The sequence below is a fragment of the Scyliorhinus canicula genome, chromosome 15 (genome assembly GCF_902713615.1).
Source record: "Scyliorhinus canicula chromosome 15, sScyCan1.1, whole genome shotgun sequence".
Classification (NCBI taxonomy): Eukaryota; Metazoa; Chordata; class Chondrichthyes; order Carcharhiniformes; family Scyliorhinidae; genus Scyliorhinus; species Scyliorhinus canicula.
The window spans coordinates 50925345-50950267 of NC_052160.1; the positions used below are offsets into that span (position 1 = coordinate 50925345).

Consider the following 24923-nt stretch of genomic DNA (forward strand, 5'->3'; position numbering starts at 1 on the left):
CTGACACCCGACTACCCTCGCCCGACCTGACTACCCTCTGCCGACCCGACTACCCGCCCCTGACCCGACTATCCTCCCCGACCCAACTACCCTCTGCCGACCCGACTACCCTCCCCGTTCCCTCGATCTGACTACTCCCTCAATCCAACTACCCTCGCAGATCCAATTTCCCTCCCCCACCCTACTACCCTCCCCGACCCGACTACCCTCCCCCGATCCGACTACCCTCTGCCGACCCAGCTACCTTCCCCCAACCCAACTACCCTCTGCTGACCCGACTACCCTCTGCCGACCCGACTACCTCCCCGACCCAACTACCCTCCCTCGACCTGACTACCCTCCACCGACCCGACTACCTCCCCCGACCTGACTACCCTCCCCGACCCGACTACCTCCCCGACCCGACTACCTCCCCCAACCCGACTACCCTCCCCGACCCGACTACCCTCCCCCGACCCGACTACCCTCCCGACCCGACTACCCACCCCGACCCGACTACCCTCCCCCGACCCGACTACCCTCCTCCGACCCGACTACCCTCCCCTGACCTGACTACTTTCCCCGACCCGACTACCCTCCCCCAACCCGACTACCCTCCCAGTCACGACTTCGCTCATCCGACCCGACTACCCTTCCCCGACCCACCTACCCTCCCCCGACCCGACTACCCTCCCCCGACTACCCTACCCTGACCCGACTACCCTCCCCGACCTGACTACCCTCCCCCGACCCGACTACCCTCCCCCGACCCGACTATCCTCTGCCGACCCAACTACCCTCTCCCGACCCGACTACCCTCCCCCGACCTGACTACCCTCCCCAGAACAGGCTACATTTCTCTGGCCCAACTACCTCCCTGTCCTGACTACTCACCTCTCCTGACTACCCTCCCCGACCCGACTACCCCCCGACCCGACTACCCTCTGCCGACCTGACTACCCTCCCCCGACCCGACTACCCTCCCTCGACCTGACTACCCTCCCCCGACCCGACTACCCTCCCTCGACCTGACTACCCTCCCCCGACCCGACTACCCTACTCCGACCCGACTACCCTCCCCCAACCTGACTATCTTCCCCGACCCGACTACCCTCCCCCAACCCGACTACCCTCCCAGACACGACTTCGCTCATCCGACCCGACTACCCTTCCCCGACCCACCTACCCTCTCCCGACCCGACTACCCTCCCCCGACTACCCTACCCTGACCCGACTACCCTCCCCCGACCCGACTACCCTCCCCAACCCGACTACCCTCCCCCGACCCGACTACCCTCTGCCGACCCAACTACCCTCTCCCGACCCGACTACCCTCCCCTGACCCGACTACCCTCCCCGACCCGACTACCCTACCCTGACCCGACTACCCTCCCCGACCCGACTACCCTCCCCGACCCGACTACCCTCCCCCGACCCGACTACCCTCTGCCGACCCAACTACCCTCTCCCGACCTCGCTCATCCGACCCGACTACCCTCCCCCGACCCGACTACCCTCTCCCGACCCGACTACCCTCCCCGACCCGACTACCCTCCCCCGACCCGACTACCCTCCCCCGACCCGACTACCCTCCCCGACCCGACTACCCTCCCCCGACCCGACTATCCTCTGCCGACCCAACTACCCTCTCCCGACCCGACTACCCTCCCCCGACCTGACTACCCTCCCCAGAACAGGCTACATTTCTCTGGCCCAACTTCCTCCCTGTCCTGACTACTCACCTCTCCTGACTACCCTCCCCGACCCGACTACCCCCCCGACCCGACTACCCTCTGCCGACCTGACTACCCTCCCCCGACCCGACTACCCTCCCTCGATCTGACTACCCTCCCCCGACCCAACTACCCTCCCTCGACCTGACTACCCTCCCCGACCCGACTACCCTACTCCGACCCGACTACCCTCCCCCGACCTGACTACCTTCCCCGACCCGACTACCCTCCCCCAACCCGACTACCTTCCCAGACACGACTTCGCTCATCCGACCCGACTACCCTTCCCCGACCCACCTACCCTCTCCCGACCCGACTACCCTCCCCCGACTACCCTACCCTGACCCGACTACCCTCCCCCGACCCAACTACCCTCCCCGACCCGACTACCCTCCCCCGACCCGACTACCCTCTGCCGACCCAACTACCCTCTCCCGACCCGACTACCCTCCCCTGACCCGACTACCCTCCCCGACCCGACTACCCTACCCTGACCCGACTACCCTCCCCGACCCGACTACCCTCCCCGACCCGACTACCCTCCCCCGACCCGACTACCCTCTGCCGACCCAACTACCCTCTCCCGACCCGACTGCCCTCCCGACCCGACTTCGCTCATCCGACCCGACTACCCTCCCCCGACCCTGACTACCCTCCCCCGACCCGACTACCCTCCCCCGACCCGACTACCCTCCACCGACCCGACTACCCTCCCCCGACCCGACTACCCTCCCCGACCCGACTACCCACCCCCGACCCGACTACCCTCTGCCGACCCAACTACCCTCTCCCGACCCGACTACCCTCCCCCGACCTGACTACCCTCCCCAGAACTGGCTACATTTCTCTGGCCCAACTACCTCCCTGTCCCGACTACTCCCCTTTCCTGACTACCTTCCCCAACCCGACTATCCTCCCCCAACCCAACTTCCTTTCCCTGACCCGACTACGCTCACCCGAACTGACTTCCCTCCTCCTAACTTGACTACCCCACAATCTACCTATTCCCTCGATCTGACTACTCCCTCAATCCAACTGCCCTCCCAGATCCAATTTCCCTCCCCCACCCGACTACCCCCTTCTGACTATCCCCAACCCAACTCTTCCCCTGATCCGACTACTCCGCTGACCCAACTACCCTCCAACTACGCTCCTCTGACCCAACTGCTCTGCCCGCCTGACCACTTGATTAACCCCAGTCCAAACTACTCATCTCACCCAGGCATCGCTCCACCCTCCTTAGACTATCCCCTTACTCACCTAAATCCTGACCCATCCCACCCACCCCACCCATCTTTCACCTCCCTCACCTGCAAACCCCACCCACCTAACTGCCAACTCACTCACCTGTCCACCTCAACCACCTGCCCAAATACCCTGGTCCCTCTTTGCTTCCTCATCCACCTATCCATTCAGTCATTCACCCATCCATTCACCCATCCATTCTCCCATCCATTCTCCCATCCATTCTCCCACCCATTAACGTTCATTTGCAATAATCCATTCCCTAACCTTCAAACTGTGCCTTTAAAAACTTAACATGCAGCATCAAGTGCTACAAAAATGCTTACCCTGTCTTTCTCTGAATCTATTCCACTCCAATGGAGTTCCACAGGAAACCCTGCACTGCGCATTTTGGTCGCAGCCAGGCTTGGAAGGACCTGGTAGAGATGCGCAGCAGCGTCAAGTTGATGGAGTTTTTGATCACGAATGTTCCAGGCCTTGATGTGCTCTGATGTCAAATTTTGTTACATTTGAAATGCCTTGGGACTAAAGTCAAGGCATTATATAAATGCAACTTATTGTTTGAGTCTATGATTCTAAAAATAAAAACAGCAAATAATAACTTGAAGCTGGGAGATGGAAACATTATTTTAATTGGTCAGCGCCGTGGGCAACGTTGTCCGAACTGGTATCCAGTGCTGGGAAAGACTGCACAACCTCCTCAGGGCGGCCAGGGGGAGTCGGCTGCTCTGTGCCCCTGGCACTAACCTCCCGCTCCTCACCCCTAACCACCCCCCCCCCCCCCCCCCCAAGAAAAGGCACGCACAACTGCCGGGAGCGGGAGGTGACTGGAGGGGGACCACTAGATGTGCGGCCCCTCACCGTGCTCAAGCAGAAGGCACTGAATGTGGATAGGTGGCCCGGAGGAAAGGGAGGTCGCCGACCTGGAGGTCGGCATTGGGCGAGAAAGTGAGACCCCGCTTAATTGCGGAACCCCCAAGACACATGTGTGGACAACCCCCCACACACACCCCTTGACCCACAACCCCCACCCCACCCTTCCACACCGCCACCCCCTCCGCAGCCCGCATCCCCGACCCTTGTTGTACCTTTGAAACCACAGTGTGTGTCTGTAACCCATATACGGTGGGCAAATGACCACAAGTTGTTCAATACAGTAATAGTTTATTACACGCACACACAGTCAACACACACATACTAGTTGCACTCTAAATTAACACACAAGAACGACCCGAACTTCACGTCCAGATAAATGGCAAGTACAGAGCAGATATGACCTTATCTGGAATCCGTCGCCTGGCAGTGCTGGATGTCTGTTGCTGGTCCCCGTCTCTGGTCCCTCTGTGGATGGCGTGGATGGTTCTCTCCTTGGCTGGTGCAGGTATCACTGTTGTTGTCGTCTGTGGTTCAGAGAGCGAGTGGTGGGCTGTGCAGCACCTTTTATCCCTTGCAGGTTTTGCCGCACTTTTGGGTGGTCCCAGATAGATTTCCAATGGATCGATCAGAGCTCGATCACCCTGATCGATCTCAACCAATTGGTGGTGGACACCTCGATGACGGGGCGGGTCCCAGTCGGTCATGGCCATTAGTGTCCGAGGCATGTAGGTCTTCCTAACTAAGGAAACCGGCGCCACCAAGTCTGCCAGATATTGTTACTTTCTACCTCGAGCCCATTGTCCCGGGCTGGCCTTTCAACGGCCTGCCTTAGTGATGCACTATCAATTACGACGAGACGAGAGTAGAATGTAATCGAGGCTTTATTACACTGAGATGTGTGGCCTCCTACAGCAGCTGGCGAAATGGCTGCTGTACGGAGAGCACACATATTTATACTCCACCTACTGGGCAGAGCCAGCAGGCAGGAATCTACCCTCGTACCTGTAGTACTGGGGCCTTACCGTAAAACCCATATATATACAGTATAATACATCAGTGGTGACTACCACACTTAGTTTCTGCAAGGTCCGGGCTGAAGCCCTTGTATATTTGTAAGCTGCAACCTGTCTATGTCTCTGTGTTGGCCAACGTCCCATCGATCTGTGTGGGTGGCCATTTTGGATGCCCACACCACTCATCCTCACCCCCTCACATTACCCCCTCACCCCCGGCCTGTTATCCGCCAGTGCCCCCGGTCCTGGAGCCTGTCCCTTCTGCCGGGTCACCATTGGCTGACATTGCCCTCACTGGGGGCTGCCATGGGTGTGGCCCTGGATGGTCCCCTGGTGGGTGGCTGCCAGTTGGGCGGGGTGTTCAGTGTCGAGGGGGGGGGGGGGGGGGGAGTGTAGTGGAGGGGGGGGGGGTGGATCCATATGGCTGGTGCTACTGCGTAGAAACCAGGGGCCGAGTTGTATGGTCGGTCAGTGGGTGTTCAGCAGGATGGCGGTCGGTGCCTGGGCACTGCCCCAGCCCTGTAGGGGGGGCACTCCGGCTGCTCGGCCTGTCCCCCCCCCCCTCCCTCTCCCCCCTCTCCCCCTCTCCCCCTCCCACGGCCACACTGCCACCCTAATGAATAACCTTCTGAGGTCTCCCAGTGAGAAAGAGAAGATACAGCCAGAGTGAGACACAGCTTAGAGTGAGTTTGGGAATTTGAAGCTAGGTGGGAATTGAATTAAATTGAATTCAATCGGTAAGACTGTTCCTTTTTAAATTACAGGAATTTAAATTAATCTAGAATTGTGCAGTGAAGGTTAACAAGGGCTGCCCCACCCACTCACATAACAGTTAAGTGTCAGTCACCTTCATCTACTTTGATCTAAAAGCAGGTGGGGGGGGAGTCAACTCAGGCCAATTTAAAAGAGCAACTTGTAACTCACTCCCAGTGAGTTCTCCCAGTTAGCCAGAGAAGACACAGCCAGAGTGAGACACAGCTAAGAGTGAGTTTGGGAATTTTAAGCTAGGTGGGGAGGAGGTGCTTTTTAACCCTGGTAAGTGACTGGTAAGTGGTCTTTCTTTTCATTGTCTAATTTATTTATTTATATTTTCTTTCATTTTTTGGAATTGTAGTTGTATAAGTTAACTAAAGGTTTAAGACATGGAAGGAGATCCCAGACCCGTGTCATGCTCCTCTTGTGCGATGTGGGAGCTCAGGGACACGTCCCCTGTCCCTGACTCCTTCATGTGCAAGAAGTGTGTCCAGTTGCAGCTCCTGTTAGCCCACTTGACGGCTCTGGAGCTGTGGATGGACTCACTTCGGAGCATCCGCGATGCTGAGGACAGCGAGTTGGTCACACCGTAGGTGAAAGGTACTGAGGGAGATAGAAAATGGGTGACTAAAAGACAGAGGAAGGCAGTGTAGGTGTCCCCTGCGGTCATCTCCCTGCGAAACAGATATACCGCTTTTGATACTGTTGAGGGAGATGGCTCATCAGGGGAAGGCAGCAGCAGCCAGGCTTATGGCACCGTGGCTGGCTCTGCTATGCAGGGCAGGAAGAAGAATGGCAGGGCTATAATGATAGGGAACTCAAACGTAAGGGGAATAGACAGGTGGTTCTGCGGACGCAATCGAGACTCCAGGATGATACGTTGCCTCCCTGGTGCAAGGGTCAAGGATGTCTCGGAGCGGCTGCAGGAAGTTCTGGGGGGGTGAACAGCCAGTTGTCATGGTGCACATAGGCACCAACAATATAGGTAATAAACGGGACGAGGTCCTACAAGCTGAATTCAGGGAGTTAGGAGTTAAACTTAAAAGTAGGACCTCAAAGGTAATCTCAGGATTGCTACCTGTGACACGAGCTAGTCAGAGTAGGAATGTCAGGGTAGATAGGATGAATGTGTGGCTCGAGAGATGGTGCAAGAGGGAGGGATTCAAATTCCTGGGGCATTGGAACTGATTCTGGGGGAGGATGGACCAGTATGAACTGGACGGTCTGCCCCTGGGCAGGACTGGAACCGATGTCCTGGGGGGTGTTTGCTGGAGCTGTTGGGGAGGGTTTAAACTAATGTGGCAGGGGGATGGGAACCAATGCAGGAAGTCAGAAGGTAGTGAAACAGGGGCACAAACAAAAAGCAGTAAGGGGGAAAGTGTAGGGCAGAGAAGTCATAGTCAAAAATCAAAAAGGGCCACAGTACAGGGTACAGTGACTGAGGGGAGCTCAGTGAATAGGCCCATTAATATTAAAAGACATAAAACGGGAAGTAACAATATAAATGGTAAGCGACGCGGCAGGTTGTTACATGAAGATATGGGTTCAATGACAAGGAAAATTAGGAGAAAAGTTAAGAGGAAATATAACTTAGGAGAGGTTACTGATCGAGTTGTTAAGATTCAAAACAGAGGTAAAAAAACCAACATAAATGTACTTTACCTGAATGCTCGTAGTATTCGGAATAAAGTAAATGAGTTGATGGCGCAAATCATCGTGAATGACTATGATTTAGTGACCATTACTGAAACATGGTTAAAGGATGGTCACGACTGGGAGTTAAATAGCCGAGGGTATCAAACTATTCGGAAGGACAGAGTGGATCGTAATGGAGGTGGTGTAGCTCTGTTATTTAAGGATGACATCCAGGCAAAAATAAGGGATGACATCGGTGCTATGGAGGATAAGGTTGAATCCATTTGGGTGGAAATCAGGAATAGTAAGGCAAAAAAGTCACTGATAGGAGTAACATTATGGTGGGGCAGGCAATAAACAAAGAAATAACTGATGCATGTAGAAATGGTACAGCAGTTATCATGGGGGATTTTAATCTACATGTCAATTGGTTTAACCAGGTCGGTCAAGGCAGCCTTGAGGAAGAGTTTATAGAATGTATCCGCGATAGTTTCCTAGAACAGTATGTAATGGAACCTATGAGGGAACAAGCGGTCCTAGAGCTGGTCCTGTGTAATGAGACATGATTGATTCATAATCTCATAGTTAGGGATCCTCTCGGAAGGAGCGATCACAATATGGTGGAATTTAAAATGCAGATGGAGGGTGAGAAGATAAAATCAAACACGAGTGTTTTGTGCTCAAACAAAGGAGATTGCAATGGGATGAGAGAAGAGCTAGCCAAGGTAGACTGGGAGCAAAGACTTTATGGTGAAACAGTTGAGGAACAATGGAGAACCTTCCAAGCGATTTTTCACAGTGCTCAGCAAAGGTTTATACCAACAAAAAGGAAGGATGGTAGAAAGAGGGAAAATCGACCGTGGATATCTTAGGAAATAAGGGAGAGTAACAGAGACATAGAACATACAGTGCAGAAGGAAGCCATTTAGCCCATCGAGTCTGCACCGACCCACTTAAGCCCTTACTTCCACCCTATCCCCGTAACCCAATAATCCCTCCTAACCTTTTCTTTTGGTCACTAGGGGCAATTTATCATAGCCAATCCACCTAACCAACACGTCTTTGGACTGTGGGAGGAAACCGCAGCACCCAGAGGAAACCCACGCACACACAGGGAGAACGTGCAAACTCCACACAGACAGTGACCCAGTGGGGAATCGAACCTGGGACCCTGGTGCTGTGAAGCCACAGTGCTATCCACTTGTGCTACCGTGCTGCCCAAATTGAAGGAAAAAGCATGAAAAGTGGCAAAGATTAGTGGGAGACTGGAGGACTGGGAAACAGAAAGCGACTAAAAAAGCCATAAAGAAGAGTAAGATAGATTATGAGAGTAAACTTGCTCAGAATATAAAAACAGATGGTAAAAGTTTCTACATATATATAAAACAAAAAAGAGTGGCTAAGGTAAAGATTGGTCCTTTAGAGGATGAGAAGGGAGATTTAATAATGGGAGATGAGGAAATGGCTGAGGAACTGAACAGGTTTTTTGCGTCGGTCTTCACAGTGGAAGACACAAATAACATGCCAGTGACTGATGGAAATGAGGCTATGACAGGTGAGGACCTTGAGATGATTGTTATCACTAAGGAGGTAGTGATGGGCAAGCTAATGGGGCTAAAGGTAGACAAGTCTCCTGGCCCTGATGGAATGCATCCCAGAGTGCTAAAAAAGATGGCTAGGGAAATTGCAAATGCACGAGTGGATAATTTACCAAAATTCACTAGACTCTGGGGTGGTCCCGGCGGATTGGAAATTAGCAAATATGACACCACTGTTTAAAAATGGAAGTAGGCAGAAAACGGGTAATTAAAGGCCACTGAGCTTAACGTCGGTAGTAGGGAAGACTAAATCGCTGGCTTTTAAAGCATACCAAGGCAGGCCAGCAGCACGGTTCAATTCCCGTACCAGCCTCCCCGAACAGGCGCCGGAATGTGGCGACTAGGGGCTTTTCATAGTAACTTCATTGAAGCCTACTCATGACAATGAGCAATTTTAATTTCATTTTTCATTTCAAATAGCGAGGCATCTGGGTGGAAATTGTCCCATTGGGCAGACGCAGCATGGGTTCAGAAAGGGCAGGTCGTGCCTAATTAATTTAGTGGAACTTTTTGAGGACATTACCAGAGCGGTAGATAACGGGGAGCCAATGGATGTGGTACATCTGGATTTCCAGAAAGCCTTTGACAAGGTGCCACACAAAAGGTTACTGCATAAGATAAAGATGCATGGTATTAAGGGTAAAGTAGTAGCATGGATAGAGGATTGGTTAATTAATAGAAAGCAAAGAGTGGGGATTAATGAGTGTTTCTCTGATTGGCAACCAGTAGCTAGTGGTGGCCCTCAGGGATCAGTGTTGGGCCCACAATTGTTCACAATTTACATCAATGATTTGGAGTTGGGGACCAAGGGCAATGTGTCCAAGTTTGCAGATGACACTAAGATGAGTGGTAAAGCAAAAAGTGCAGAGGATACCAGAAGTCTGCAGAGGGATTTGAATAGGTTAAGTGAATGGGCTAGGGTCTGGCAGATGGAATACAATGTTGACAAATGTGAGGTTATCTATTTTGGTAGGAACAGTAGCAAAAGGGATTATTATTTAAATGATAAAATATTAAAACATGCTGCTGTGCAGAGAGACCTGGGTGTGCTAGTGCATGAGTCGCAAAAAGTTGGTTTACAGGTGCAAAAAGTGATTAAGAAGGCAAACGGAATGTTGTCCTTTGTTGCTAGAGGGATGGAGTTTAAGACTAGGGAGGTTATGCTGCAATTGTATAAGGTGTTAGTGAGGCCACACCTGGAGTATTGTGTTCAGTTTTGGTTTCCTTACCTGAGAAAGGATGTACTGGCAATGGAGGGTGTGCAGAGGAGATTCACTAGGTTAATCCCAGAGCTGAAGGGGTTGGATTACACGGAGAGGTTGAGTAGACTGGGACTGTACGCGTTGGAATTTAGAAGGATGAGGGAGGATCTTATAGAAACGTATAAAATTATGAAGGGAATAGATAGAATAGATGCGGGCAGGTTGGTTCCACTGACGGGTGAAAGCAGAACTAGGGGGCATAGCCTGAAAATAAAGGGAAGCAGATTTAGGACTGAGTTTAGGAGGAACTTCTTTACCAAAAGGGTTGTGAATCTATGGAATTCCTTGCCCAGTGAAGCAATTGAGGCTCCTTCATTAAATGTTTTTAAGATGAAGATAGATAGTTTTTTGAAGAATAAAGGGATTAAGGGTTATGGTATTCTGGCCGGAAAGTGGAGCTGAGTCCACAAAAGATAAGCCATGATCTCATTGAATGGCGGAGCAGGCTCGAGGGGCCAGATGGCCTACTCCTGCTTCTGGTTCTTATGTTGTTATGTAATCATGGAGTTCGCAATGTAGTACTTATAGAATTAGACCACGCAAACTGAGGACTTGGGGAATCCCACCTGCACACCTGCTTCAAAAATAATTCTGAAACACTTCTGCTGGCAGTCAGATGGGGTGAGGACGAAGTTCAGCGTTCCTCTCTTCTTTACGAAGCACTACATCTCCATAGGCCATGGGAGCTGGCAATCACACAGTCAAAATATTAGGGCTTGTTTGGCCATCATGGGAGTCATACAGGACTGTAAGGGAACAGAGCTCTTCACAGTCCAGTGCAAAAGAAACCCTGACACATGTCCTCCTCAATCAGTCTGTCTAGTCACTTGTCACATCTCGGCCGCTTGAGTTGTGAAAAACTTGTTCAGTTTCAGAATGCACACAATTTCTCATGTAATGTCCATAAGGATCATTTTCAATAAATTCTTAATGATTGTTTTGATGTAAGGTTGGAGATGAGCTAGAAAATGTATTTTGAAATGTCATAGTCGTGTTTTAATATCATGCAGAAGCTTACATTTCTATACATCTTTTTTAGTTGAGCACAGCAACATCAGGAAATTCACCCTTTCAACATCAAATAAACGTTTTCATTACACTGGAATTTTTTTCACAATTCATTGCCCTTTCCTGGTGCATGCGTCATAATATTTCAAACAGAGATTGATTTGATTCCGAGGCAACAAGTTCCAAATTTTGCTGTCACAGAACATCATTGCTGCTCAATATCGACATTGACCAAAGCCTGCGTTCACTCATTGGATTTTATTCTCTCATTTTGCCAGTGTTTATTGGAATTGAATCCACAAACTAGGCAGCGATAGGTCTACTTTGTCATTGCCCATAGGTCAACAGACAAATTCCACATCAGCAACTGTTTGAAGAAAACACCAGGTAAAGGTGGTGCGTTTCCTACGATGCAAATGCATTTGGCAGCACAATTTTACTTGTACACTGCAAACCAGGTCTGGTGTTCTCTATTCAGGAGCCTAAGTACTCACACCAATGGAGAATCGGGGCTGGTGCGAAGAATGGGGCCCAGGATGCGTCTTTCCCCTTATTATGCTCATTTATGCTTGGGGGGAACTCGCCGGATTCCGTTGGAATTCCAGTATCAGACCACCATTTTGAGCAGGCGGTTTGACCCCCACAATGCTAATCCTGCCCCCCCTCCCAATAGCTAACAAGCATGACCATCACCCCCACCACCACCACCACGGGAATATTAGATCACCCCCCCGCCACCCCGCACAGCACAGTTGAACTGATCCTCCTCTCCACTGAGCTCCCCGTGACCCCGAGCCCTTCCATGCACCCCATCAGATGCCCCTCATCAGTCACCCATCAGAGCCCCCATCAGATCCTCCTCCATCAGTCACCCCATCAGTTGGCCCCATCAGTCACCCTATCCTCTTATTCGCAGCAGAAAGCACTTAACTGCTTCTGCTGTGAGAAGGAACTTTGATTCATAGCAAGAGTGTTTATAAACATTGTGCTTAGCATCAAACCAAGGCACTTGAGATGCAGTTAAGCATGAAGGGAAAGATAGATCAACAATCCATCAAGCACCTGTGTCTGGACAAAGAAAACTGCCAGTCACTGTCTAGTGAAATGTAATGCTGTGTGAAATTAGAATCATAGAATCATTACAGAGCAGAAGGAGGCCATTCAGTCCATTGAGTCTGCACCGACCTTCTGAAAGAGCATTCTACCAAGGCCTACACCCCCACCCTATCCAGTAACCCAATAACACCACTTAACCTTCATGGACACTAAAGGACAATTTAACATGGCCAATCCACCTAGCCTGCACATATTTGTACTGTGGGAGAAAACTGGAGCACCCGGAAGAAACCCATACAGTCACGGGAAGAATGTATAAACTCCACACTACCAACCAAGGTTGGAATTGAACCCGGGTCTCTGATGCTGTGAGGCGGTTGTGCTAACCACTGTGCCACCCTTGAATGGGAGTTTTGCATTTCAAAGGCTTTCAATGGATTTTAAGTCCTTTCAAGAGACTTTTGAGGAAGCCTCTGACACTTGAAACAGCTGCTGCTTTACAAACTTTTGTCTGAGGCAGCAGATCTTTTGGCAAAGTAAATGAAAATTCAGTAATCTTTCACTGTACCACATGAACTACTCTTCAGCTTTCAGGCAGGGTGACTAATGTGGTTTCTGATGGGACCTCAGAGGAGACCTCTGATGAGGCTCTCCAATGAGGGTCTCTGATCGGAGTTTCTGATGGGTGTCTCTGATGGGGATGACTGATTGGGGGGTTTGATGGGGCATCTGATAGGGGCTCTGATGGGGGGGGAGGGTCTGATGATAGTTAATGATGGGACGGTCTGATGAGGGGATCTGATGGGATGACTGATGGGGGGTCAGATGGGATGTCTGATGGAGGGGGTGGAAGGTCAGTGGAGGAGGGGTTTGGGTCACCCTCAGGCGTGCGTGCTATGCGGGGGGTAACCCATTATTTCTATGGTAATGGGAGGATGGCCCCACTTGTCAGCAGGAGAGATAGGATTTGCATCGCAAAGAGGAGATGGGTCTCCCGATGGACTTGGGGGGGCACCTCAGTTATTCAAGCCGGTGCGGGGCACATAGCGCGTTGAGAACACCGGTGGGGGATCTGAACATCACAATGCCGGCACTAAACCCGTTTTTAATGGGATGATCCATTCTCCGTCCAAGCAGGAATCTCGATCACAGCATTGAGTAATGGAGAATCCACTCCCACTTACCCTTTAGCGAAGGTAATCACTGGGCAGAGTTTTCCAAATTTTCTTTCAAGTCAGTGTGGGGGCTGGTTACAGTGGAGAGGCCTACTAATTGAACGTAAATATATTATAATGGAGTTCCTGTCATTGCATTGTAGGAACCCTTTATGTTACTACGGGGATAATTGAGCAGGGAAATTCTGCAGGGTTCACTTGTGCTTTTAAAATTCGGCCCAATGGGAAACAGACCTTCACTCCTCTAAATGAATCGTCCTGGTGAATAACCTCTCCTCCCTCTCCTTTCTTAAAATATCTATTTCTATCTGTCTCATTCTCTCTCTCAAATATTACTAGAGCTGTTACAACAGATACCAAGAACCACCCCCTAAATTTTCGTCAGCAAAGGTGTTAAGGGTCATGGAAGCAAAATGGGACAACGCCCAATCGGGAAAGGTGATTGGGTGAAGAATCAGTCATGACGCTAAGACCGTGGCGTACGCCGGGCACATGCCAATTTTCAATGCTCTGGTGCCTCGACAGCGACGTCAATGCATTCTACTCGGCACGTACAGTAAATGCATACAAGGGTTATGCTGCAGCTATACAAAACCCTGGTTAGACCCCACTTGGAGTACTGTAAGCAGTTCTGGGCACCACACCTCAGGAAGGATATTTTGGCCTTGGTGGGAGTGCAATGTAGGTTTACAAAAATGATACCTGGATTACAGGGGGTGAGTTACGAGGAGACATTACTCAATTTAGACCTGTTTTCGCTAACATTTATAAGGTTAAGGGGTAATCGATTGATGTCTTCAATATATTAACAGGAAGATGAAGATAAACTATTTCCAGTGGTTGGGGATTCTAAAATTAGGGGGCATAGGCTAAAAATTAAGGTCAGATCGTTCAGGAGAGATGTCAGGAAGAACTTCTTCATGCAAAGGGCGGTAGAGGTTTGGAACTCTCTCCCACAAACAGAAGTTGAAGCTAAATCAATTGTTAATTTTAAATCTTAGACTGATAGATTTTTGTTAAGCAAAGATATTAAGGGATATGAGCCAAAGGCAGGTACATAAAGTGAGGCTACAGATCAGCCATGATCTCATTGAATGGCAGGACAGGCTCGAGGGGCTGAATGGCCTCCTCCTCTTCCTATGTTCCTATGACTTGTGCTCCCAGAACTTGCTGCTCCCCGAGCCAAGCTGATCCAGTACAACTGCAACACTGGCATCTACCCGGCAATGTGGAAAATTGCCCAGGTATGTCCTCTTTGCAAAAAACGGGACAAATCCAACCCAGCCAATTTCCATCAATCTACTCTCAATCATCAGTAAAGTAATGGAAGGGGACATCAACAGTACTATCAAGCGGCATTTGCTTTGCAATAACTGCTCACTGATGTTGAATTTGGGTGGGAAGAATAAAAAAAGCTGAATATTATTTAAATGGAGAAAGACTGCAGAACAAAAGGATTTGGGGTCCCCATGCATAAATCACAAATAAGTTCAGCAGGTAATTTGGAAGGCAGATGGAGTATTGGTCTTTATTTCAAATGGAATGGAGTATAAAAATAGGGAAGTCCTGCTAAAACTATACAAGTTAAACCACACCTGGAATCCTGTGAACAGTTTTGGCCCCCTTATCTAAGGAAATATATACTGGCAATGGAGGCAGTCTGGAGAAGGTTCACTATGTTAGTTCTGGATAGAGGGATTTTCTTGTGAGGAGAGGTTGAGTAGGATGGGTCTGTACTCATGGAATTAGGAGAATGAGAGGGGACCTTATTAGGAGACATTTAAGATTCTCAGGGGGCTTGACAGGGTAGATGCTGAGAGGTTGTTCCCCTGGTAGAGTCTAGGACCAGAGGGCATAATCTCAGAGTAAGGGGTTATCCATTTATGACAGAGATGAGGAGGAATTTCTTCTCTCAGAGGTGAGTGTATCGGTGAAATTCTTTACCGCAGAGAGATGTAGAGGCTCGGTCATTAAGTATGTTCAAGGCTGAGGTAGACAGATGTTTAATCAGCAAGGGAATTAAGGGTTATGAGGAGAATGTGGGAAGGTGGACTTGAGGATTTTCATATCAGACCAGTCATGATCTGATTGAGAAGACCCGATGGGCCGAATGGCCCACTTCTGCTACTACATGGTCTTATGGTCTCACATACCGAAGCAATCCATGCCCAAATGCTGCAAGACGTGGGCAATATCCAAGCTTGGGCTGACAATTGGAAGTAACATTCGCACCACACAAGTGGCCGTATGACCATTTCCAACAAGAGAGAATCTAACTATTATTCCTTGACATTCAATGGCAAATATCATTGCTGAATCCTCCACTATCAACACCTGGGGGTTATCATTGGCCAGAACCTGAACTGGACTCGCCATATAAATACTGTGGCTGCAAGAACAGGTTCAGAGATTAAGAATCCTGCAACAGGTGACTCACCTCCTAACTCCCCAAAGCCTGTCCATCATCTACAAGGTACAAGTCAGGAGTGTAATGGACTACTCTTCACTGAACGAGTGCAGCTCCAACAACACTCAAGAAGCTCAATGCCATCCATGACACAGTTGCTCCCCCTTCCGCAAACATGAACTCTCTCCAACGCCAATGAAAAGTGGCAGCCATGTGTACCATCTACAAGATGCACTGCAGGAGCTCACCAAGTTCCTTAAGCAGCACCTTCCAAACACATGGCCACTACCGTCTAGAAGGACAAGGACAGCAGATACATGGGAACACCACCATCTGGAGTTGCCCCTCCAAATCACACACCATCCCGACTTGGAAATATATCGCCGCTCTTTCACTGTCGCTGGGTCAAAATCCTGGACCTCCCTCCCTAACAGCACTGTGGGTGTACCGACACCACATGGACTGCAGCAGTTCAAGAAAACAGATCACCCATCACCTTCTGAAGGGCAACTCGGGATGGGCAATAAATGTTGTCATAGGCAGCAATGCCCACATATCCAAAATAAGTTTTTTTAAAGTGCATTTGGTCACCTGTCCTAATATCCCCTCATATGGTTCATGTCAAGTTTTGTTGGCTAATCGCTCCTATGAAGCACCTTGGGGCATTTAACTCCATTAATGATTCTGCATAAATGCAAATTGCTGTTGTGTACAATGATGGCTTGAGGCCCATTCCCAGTCCCAGCTCCTGGAAAATTGAATAAGAAGGTGTTGCTGGAGGCCATTCAGCCATCATGCCTGCGCTCACGAAACACAAAACCGAGGTTTACCTGTCCTTGGACATTTCTTACTCGTGGGTTTGTCTCTTTGACGTTCACATACCTGAAGGCTTGGAAAGAATTGTTGACATTGCTGTCATTGCTAATGTGGCTTTAAACATTGCACATGGCCTTCAAGACTTTTTGGTGCACATCTCGACAGCTGCAATCTCTCATCCTGCAAAAAGAATTACTTGGCCTTTATATGCAGCGGCGAGAACAGAATCTGTGGCCAATTGAGTAGCAGTGAGGAGGAATGGCTTTGTATTACACAGACAGGTGGCAATGACTGGAGGGACTTCTTTAATTCAACCCTGCTGAGATTTATAATGGAAAAAGGATGATAGAGTATCTCCAAAGTAACAAGTTACATAGAAAGCACACCTAATTACTGATATTGGCCAAAGGGAAATCATCAGTATTTTTCATGCTTGGAGAATGGATATGAGAAATTTAAAAAAGAACATTACTAATATTTCTATCTGTTTCAAATAAGGAACAAAGCAAATAATTACTACTCTGATAGGGTGCTTTCACATTTAAAACAATGGAAAATTGTGGTCATTAAGTATTTGTCTCACTCTACCACGTTCATTTGGATTTTCTTTATGGCTCTCTCTTTTTCTGTGTCTCACTCTGTTTAACATCTGTGTTGCTAATAATCCCTTTCCTATTCTCAGAGCACATCTGTCTTTCACACTAAACTCTCTCCTGATCTTCGCTAATTTGTAGACTGGTTAGGTGAGTGGGCAACAAGATGGCAAATGCAGTTTAATATGTGGAAGTGTGAGGTACTTCATTGCAAGACGGGAATGGCGTGAAACCTTAAAATGTTGCTGTTCAGTGTGCCCTGGTGTACTCGTGAAGGAAGACAAAAAGTTAGCAAGTATAGCAAGCAGTTTGGAAGGAAAATGGCATGTTCGGTATTATTGCAAGGGGATTGCAAAGTGGGGGTGTATCCTACCTCCCAAGAAGAGAGGAACCCTGCTTTATGCAAGTTTTACTTTTATATAAGCACTTCTCACGACCACCAGACATCTCAGAGCAGTCAATGATGTCTTTGCCACAGTTCCACAGGCTGCTCTCCCCTTTGAGAGCTGACTCGTGGTGATTTAGCCTCAGGGTCACCACACCTCAGGCGAGGTTGAGAATAACCTCAGCCGGTACAGGATTTCAACCATGCTGTTGGCTTCACTCAGCATCACAAACCAGCCGCCAGTCAACTGAGCTAACCGACTCCCCGACGTGTAGTCACTGCTGGAAGTAGAAAGTGCAGTAACAGACTTGCACACAGTAAATTCCTACAAACAGCAATAGGATAATGACCAGATCACTTTTTTTGTGTGACATTTACTGAAGGATAAAATTGGCCAGGACAGTGAAGATAACTCCCCTGCTCTGATTCAAAATAGCACCATTGGATCTTTCACATCCACCCAATCCGGCAGATAGGATCGGGGTTTAAGGCTGCACCCAAAAGACAATGTAGTTGTTACAACTGTCTGGATTCTATTGGCTGGGGATAATTGGCTACCCCATGTTTCTTGAGAATATGAGCTCCCCAATGGGGGGGGGGGGGGGGGCAATCACTAGTAGTTAGCTGTATAAAATAGAGCTGCTACCAACTAGAGAAGGAAGCAGTAATGAATTATTGCTACAATATACCTAGTGTAAATAAAGTTACTTTCTGTTTGACTCTGAAAACTTGTGCTGGATTCTTCAAAAATATGTCTGTCCTGCAGTGGAGTGCCAGACTGCAGTGGCCCTTGAAGACAGAACCTTGTGACTAAAAGCACAGAGTGCTATTTACCGAGTCACAGCTGACACCCTATCAGCAATAACAACCTCTGTAATGCAGTCCCAAAGAAAGAACTGTCTCCCTTTCACAGATCAGCTCCAGCCCTTTAAGAGCTAGTGTTCCTAGTGGAAGCTAATCATCCTTGAGATCTTGTTTTCAGGACAGGTTTTCCATTAGTAGAAATTAGTTGTAAAGAGGAGGTGGAGACTCAGAAGAGGTGACAAAGTCAGAACCCCACACACCATAAGCAGGCATACCCATAGGCAGTAAACCTGCTACTGATTTCATTCTTTCCTACTGTTTTCTACCTGCCAAAATCTCCCAATCTCTCCCTTTGTCTATTGTGTTTTCTTATTTCTTTTCCTGTTGTCAGTTGGGAAGGGTGCGTCTAAGAGCTGTAGGGGGCCCTCCCATGGGCATTCTCATCACTTAATTCAAGATTGCAAAATGCAGTGAGAGCAAACGGCTCGTGGGGGGTTGAGTGCTGCCTTCCCCTTTCCTCCTCTAGAGTGACAGATGCAGAGTAGGAAAGTATATCATGCACAGATGCATGTCCCAGAGTCGCCAGCACAAGAGACTATTAATTGATGAGTTGGCTACATGTTTCACTGCTCACAGTCATTAAGGCATTGGTAATTGATTGTAACTTGTTCATTGGCAGCAAAAGGTGTGTAAGGGATTCATCTGATTGCTTGCAGTGTATCCTGCCAGCTGTGTAATTGAAAAACGCCAATAATAGAACTCTGAAAAGCAATAAGGAGGCTGAGGTATTTTCATTTGATTTTTCAGATCTCGGTTCACAAGAGTACTTTGACTGGTTGTATTTGGTGTTCATATACCCATCATACAGCTGGGTGTTCAATCGATTAACATCCACCTAACAGAGTAGATAATGAAGAATAGATGGAACATCACTTTGTTAATAGGGAAATTCAGCACTCAGAGGATCAATTATCAGACGCTTCATCTTGCATTATTTAATTAACTGCATCCTTTATGTTTGCACCTGTACAGGCATACACCAGACTCAAGCTTGAGTTTCTGTCATGGCTTTAAAAACTTCAGCAATAAGGTTATTGAAGTGGCACAGTGGGTTGGCACACAGTCCTTTCATCTTTGGAACTTGCTTTGAATCAGGTCCAAGCTAGTAGTGTGAAAGGCTGCTCTCTCTGCCAGCTCGAAGAAAGAAAATGGCTAGAATTTAGAAGGTTGAGGGGGCGATTTGATCGAAGTATTAAAGATATTAACAGGGAAATACAGAGTTGATAAATAGAAACTGCTTCCACTGGTTAGAGATTCTAAAACTAGGCGGAACCACCTAAAAATTAGGGCTAAACTGTTCAGGAGAGATGTCAGGAAGAACTTCTTCACTTAAAGGGCGGTAGAGATTTGGGACTTTCTCCCACAAACAGCAGTTGAAACTAAATCAGTTGTTAATTTTAAATCTGAGGCTGATAGATTTTTGTTAAACAAAGATATTAAGGGATATGAGCCAAGGTCAGGTATATGGAGTGAGGTCACGGACCAGCCATGATCTAAGTGAATGGCGCTACAGGTCCGAGGAGCTGAACGGCATCCTCCTGTTCCGATGTTCCTAAGTTTGTGCAGCTGCAACCCCAAAATAAAATGGAAGAATCGATGCCATGAAACTACGTTGAGTTTAATAGTACAGTAAAAGGTCATTCGGCCCACCCGCCCTGTGCTAGTATTTAGGTTCCACATGCGCCTCCTCCCATTCCTCTTCATTTTACCCTATTAGTGTATTCTCTTTATCCTTTCTCAAGGAATTAGCTATCTTCCCATTTAGAATTGACTATAGTGCAGTAGAACTCAATAATAGAGGATGTCTGGAGGGGTTTGACTGAGCCACAGTTTTCAGGGAGTTACTAGGTGTTTGCAATATTTTATCTGAGACTGCAGTTTGTTGTTTGACTGTTGTTTGGATGAGACATTAAACTGAAGCCTCCTTTGCTTTCTGAGGCGGATGTAAAAGATCCCAGGCACTATTCCTAAAGAAGTCGCCACTGTCCTGGCCAATATTTATCCCTCAATCAATATCACAAAAAGTTATTATTGATCATTATCTCATTGCTGTTTCTGGGACTTTGCTGCAGGCACGGAATGCTGTATTTCCTGCATTATACAGCGAATCCACAACCGACCAATCAGATCTAAGCTCTGCAGTCCTGCCACACCCAATTGTGAACGGTGGGGGACAACTCACTGAAGGAGGAGACTCCACAAATATCTCTATCCTCACTGAAGGGGAGCCCAGCACATATGTGCAAAAGAAGAGGGCTGAAGCATTTGCAACAATCCTCAGCCTGTAGTACTGAGTGGATGATCCATCTCAGTTTCCTCCGGAGGTCCCCAGCATCACAAATGCCAGTCTTCAGCCAATACAATTCACTCTATGTAATATCAAGAAACAGCTGAAGGCACTGGATACTGCAAAGTCTATGGGCTCTGACAGTGTTCCGGCAAAAGAACTGAAGACTTGTGCTCCAGAATGTGCCACACACCTAGCAAAGCTGTTCCAGTAGAGCTACAACACGGACATCTACCAGGCAGTGTACAAAATTGCCCAGGTACGTCCTGTACACAAAAAGCATGACAATCCACCCAACTACTGCCCCATCAATCTACTCTTGAGCATCAGAAAAGTGATAGAAGGTGCCAGCAACAAGTGCTATCAAGCAGCACTCGCTCAGCAACAACCTGCTTATTGACACTCAGTTTGGGTTCTGCCAGGGCCACTCAGTTCCTGCCTTCATTACAGCCTTGGTTCAAACATGGATACAAGAGCTGAACTCAGGGATGAGGGGGTGATTGCCCTTGGCAGCAAGGAGCATTTGACCGAGTGTGGAACCAAGGAACCCTATCAAAACTGGAGTCAATGGGAATCAAGGGATAAACTCTCCGCTGTTTGGAGTCATACCTAGGGAAGGCTGATGGGTCAAATTGACCACAGTGGCAAGAACCAAATATTTCCTGAGAACAACTTGGAAAATTCTAGCCAGCAACTGAAAAGGTGTCATCTTTGGCTCAGTGGGTCGCACTTGCCTCTGAATCAGGTTTGGGTCGAGGTCCCACAATCAACATCACCCAATCAGATTATCTGGTTCGTATCATGTTACTGTTTATGGGAGCTTCCTGAGCACAAATTGGCTACTGAGTTTCTTTCATTGTATCAGTGCCTATACTTCAGAAGTTTTATTGTTTGTAAAGCACTTTGGAATGACTGGTGATTGTTATGATATGTATAGTGAAGGGAGTGTAAAGGGTTAACAAGATGATCATCATGTATCTCAACATTAAATGGCACCACAAAGTAGCCATATAAATATACTGTGAGTCCTGGGATTCTGGGAGAACGTGTTAGTGGCAGGTTGAGATAGGGGCCTGGATTCTCCCGTACCTGGCGGGGCGGGGATGGAGTGGCGTGAACCTCTCCGCAGCTTTAGGGGCCAAACCCTAACCTTGAGGGGCTAGGCCCGCGCCGGAGTGGTTGGCGCCCCACCGGCCAGCGGGAAAGGCCTTTGGCGCCACGCCAGCCGGGGCCGAAGGGACTTCACCGGCCGGCGGAAGTCCGCGCATGCGTCGGAGCGTCAGCTGGCTGTTGACGTCATCCCCGCGCATGCGCTGGGGAGGGGGTCACTTCCGCGTCCGCCATCGTGAAAGCTATGGCCAATGCGGAAGGAAAAGAGTGCCCCCATGGCACAGGCCCGCTGGCCGATCGGTGGGCCCTGATTGCGGGCCAGGCCACCGTGGGGGCAACCCCCGGGGCCAGATCACCCTGTACCCCCTCCCCCCAGGACCCCGGAGCCCACCCGCACCGCCAGACCCGCCAGTAAGGTAGGTGGTTGGATTCCTGTCAGCGGGACCGGCATAACAGCAGCGGGACTTCGGCCCATCGCGTGCTGGAGAATCGCTGGGGGGGCAGGCGCCGACAGGCATGGCGTGATTCCCGCACCCAGCTGCATCTCTGGTGCCGGACACTTCGGGAGATGGCAGGGACGGGATTCACGCCGCTCCCCAGCGATTCTCCGACCCTGCCCGGAGGGGGGAGGGGGGGGGGGTCGGAGAATCCAGCCCATGTTGTTAATTGTATTCGAGAGAGTTTAAACAGCATAGTTAGATATTATAGATTTCTGTAGCATATATTTAATATTGTTATTTTCTTAGCTATTACCTAGTAAGATGTATGAATCATTTAAAATAGTTGAAATAAACTAGCTTTTTTTGAAATACATTGCTTGATGTTCTTTGTCAACACTACAACTTTTGACCATCTTGAGGGACTTGATGGGGAACATCACAGTGGCCATGAAAGGCACCATATAAAAGCAAGTCTTTCTTCAAACATGACGTTCTTTATACATTGTGCAGCCCACCTAGTGTTAAACAGCAGGAAGCAAAAGCAGAGATTCAAGGTTATAAGATCGAGGTGATTCTGCTGATACAATCAAGTCATCAGATGAGGTTGTTTTCTTCTAGATAACTGATGATATCGGGAACCCTCCCTGATGGAAACAAGTACTATCTTATGTCTCTGAGTCCTGGCATTGTTTGGTTTAAAAGAAACTGTGTCGGGGTGAAAATCACCCAGTGTCATATTTAGTACACAGGATTTTTGTATTTGTTCAGGGGATGTGGGCATCTCTGGCTGGACCAGCATTTATTACCCATCCTAATTGCTCAAAACTGAGTGACTTGGTGGGCCATTTCAGAGGGCATTTCAGAGTCAGCCACAAGTAGACCAGACCAGGTAAGGATGACAGATTTTCTTCCCTAAAGGTCATTAGCGAACCAGGTGTTTTTTTTTACAACAATCGACAATAGTTTCATGGTCACCATTAGACTTTTAATTACAGATTTTTATTGAATTCAAATTTCACCTGCCATGGCGGGATAGTGTGCATCAACATAAAGTAATTTGAGGCTTCACTGTCAACAGAGAATTAGTGTATTTTTTGTCTGTGTTTGATGGGTGTTAATGTATAGAGCCAGCATTAATAGCATTTCACATTGTTAATATCCATTTAAAGGGGCAATTCCAGAATCTCATACTGTGAGCAGGTTGTTTTATTTAAATAAATGGGCTGAATGGTGTGCTTCAGTTCTGTGTAGACTCCAAGCAATGCTAAAGCATAGTGATGCTCCTTATAAAGTTGGTATCAAGGTTGTGATGAGATGTGCGGGCAGACCACGAGGTTTCCTAATGAGTGACATCAATAGTGCCAGTAACTACAACAGCGTGGACACATCAGAAAGTTTGCTGCTCCATGATGGTGGAGCAAGAGGTAGGGTGGGTGGGTGGTAGTGGTGGTGGTGGTGGGGGGGGGGGGGGGGGGGGGGGAGAGACGACAGGGCAAAGAGATTGGCAGCCATGCAAATCGGTAGCCATGCGAATCAGAGTGTTAACAGCCACTCATACCAGAGGCTCTACGTCACTGAGGAAGCTGTGGGTGAATTAAAGCACCTCCTGGAACCAGACCTGCAGCCAGGAATCATCTGTCACCAGCATGCTGTCAGTAGCAATAAAGGAATGACAACTTGCAGCTTCATTGTTGTTTTACCATTGCCAGTGACAGGAGACTGAACAGGGATCAGTCAGTATATGTATTACTCAGATGACAGATTCCCTGCATTGACAAACCACTGAATGAATTAAATTCAAGGCAGTGCAACAGGGTGTTTCGAAAATACAGTCCATGAAGGAACATTCCCAATGGGAAAGGATAATGCGCAGTGAAGGTCAAAATGGTCTGCACCCAACACCAAGTTATTATTCATGTGCCTAGCATGGCCACATCTATTGGGGGTCATGGTCTCCCACCTTAATCCTGGTTAAAGGTGGTTGGATGGTGATAGCTGGAGATGAGTTATGTGTTAGCCACTCAGAATGTGGCCAATGAAACACAATGCCTAAGAATATAGGAACAGGAAAAGACAGCTCAGCCCCTTAGATCTGTTCCTCCACTCAGTAGATCATGGCTGATCTGTATCTTAGCTTCATCCACCTGCTTTAGTTCCATTTCCCTTTATAAGCTTGGCGAGCAGAAATCTATCCACCCCGCAGCACAGTGGTTAGCACTGTTGCTTCACAGCGCCAGGGACGCAAGTTCGATTCCCGGCTTGGGTCACTGTCTGTGCAGAGTCTGCACGTTCTCCCCGTGTCTGTGTGGGTTTCCTCCGGGTGCTCCGGTTTCCTCGCACAAGGCCCGAAAGACGCACTTGTTAGGTGAATTGGACATTCTGAATTCTCCCGCAGTGCATCCGCACAGGCACCGGAGTGTGGGGACTAGGGGATTTTCACAGTACCTTCATCGCAGTGTTGATGTAAGCCTACATGTGACACCGATAACAATTATTATAATGTTAAATGATTGAACTCGAATCTACTGCTTTTTGCAGAAGAGAGTTCCATATTTTTCCCATAATTTGCCTGTCAAATTATATCATTACGGTTTCTAAATTACATTGTTGAGGTTAAGAGAAACAGGTGATGGGCAATTGTCTGTGAACACATATTAATAGGTGATTTCTGTGACCAGTGGGTGCCAT

At 48.6% G+C, this 24923-nt stretch overlaps 1 long non-coding RNA gene across 2 annotated transcripts in view; it reads right to left on the reverse strand.

The window, feature by feature from the left end:
- Window positions 1-24923, reverse strand: part of LOC119978105 — a 148268-nt gene that overhangs the window by 49053 nt on the left and 74292 nt on the right. Inside the window, exon 4 of one of the 2 annotated variants that reach the window (XR_005463386.1) lies at window positions 16333-16736. The exons of the other annotated variant lie outside the window; for it this stretch is intronic. This is a non-coding gene — a long non-coding RNA (uncharacterized LOC119978105). Of the gene's footprint in view, window positions 1-16332; window positions 16737-24923 lie in introns of those variants that run through there. 2 annotated transcript variants of the gene reach the window in all.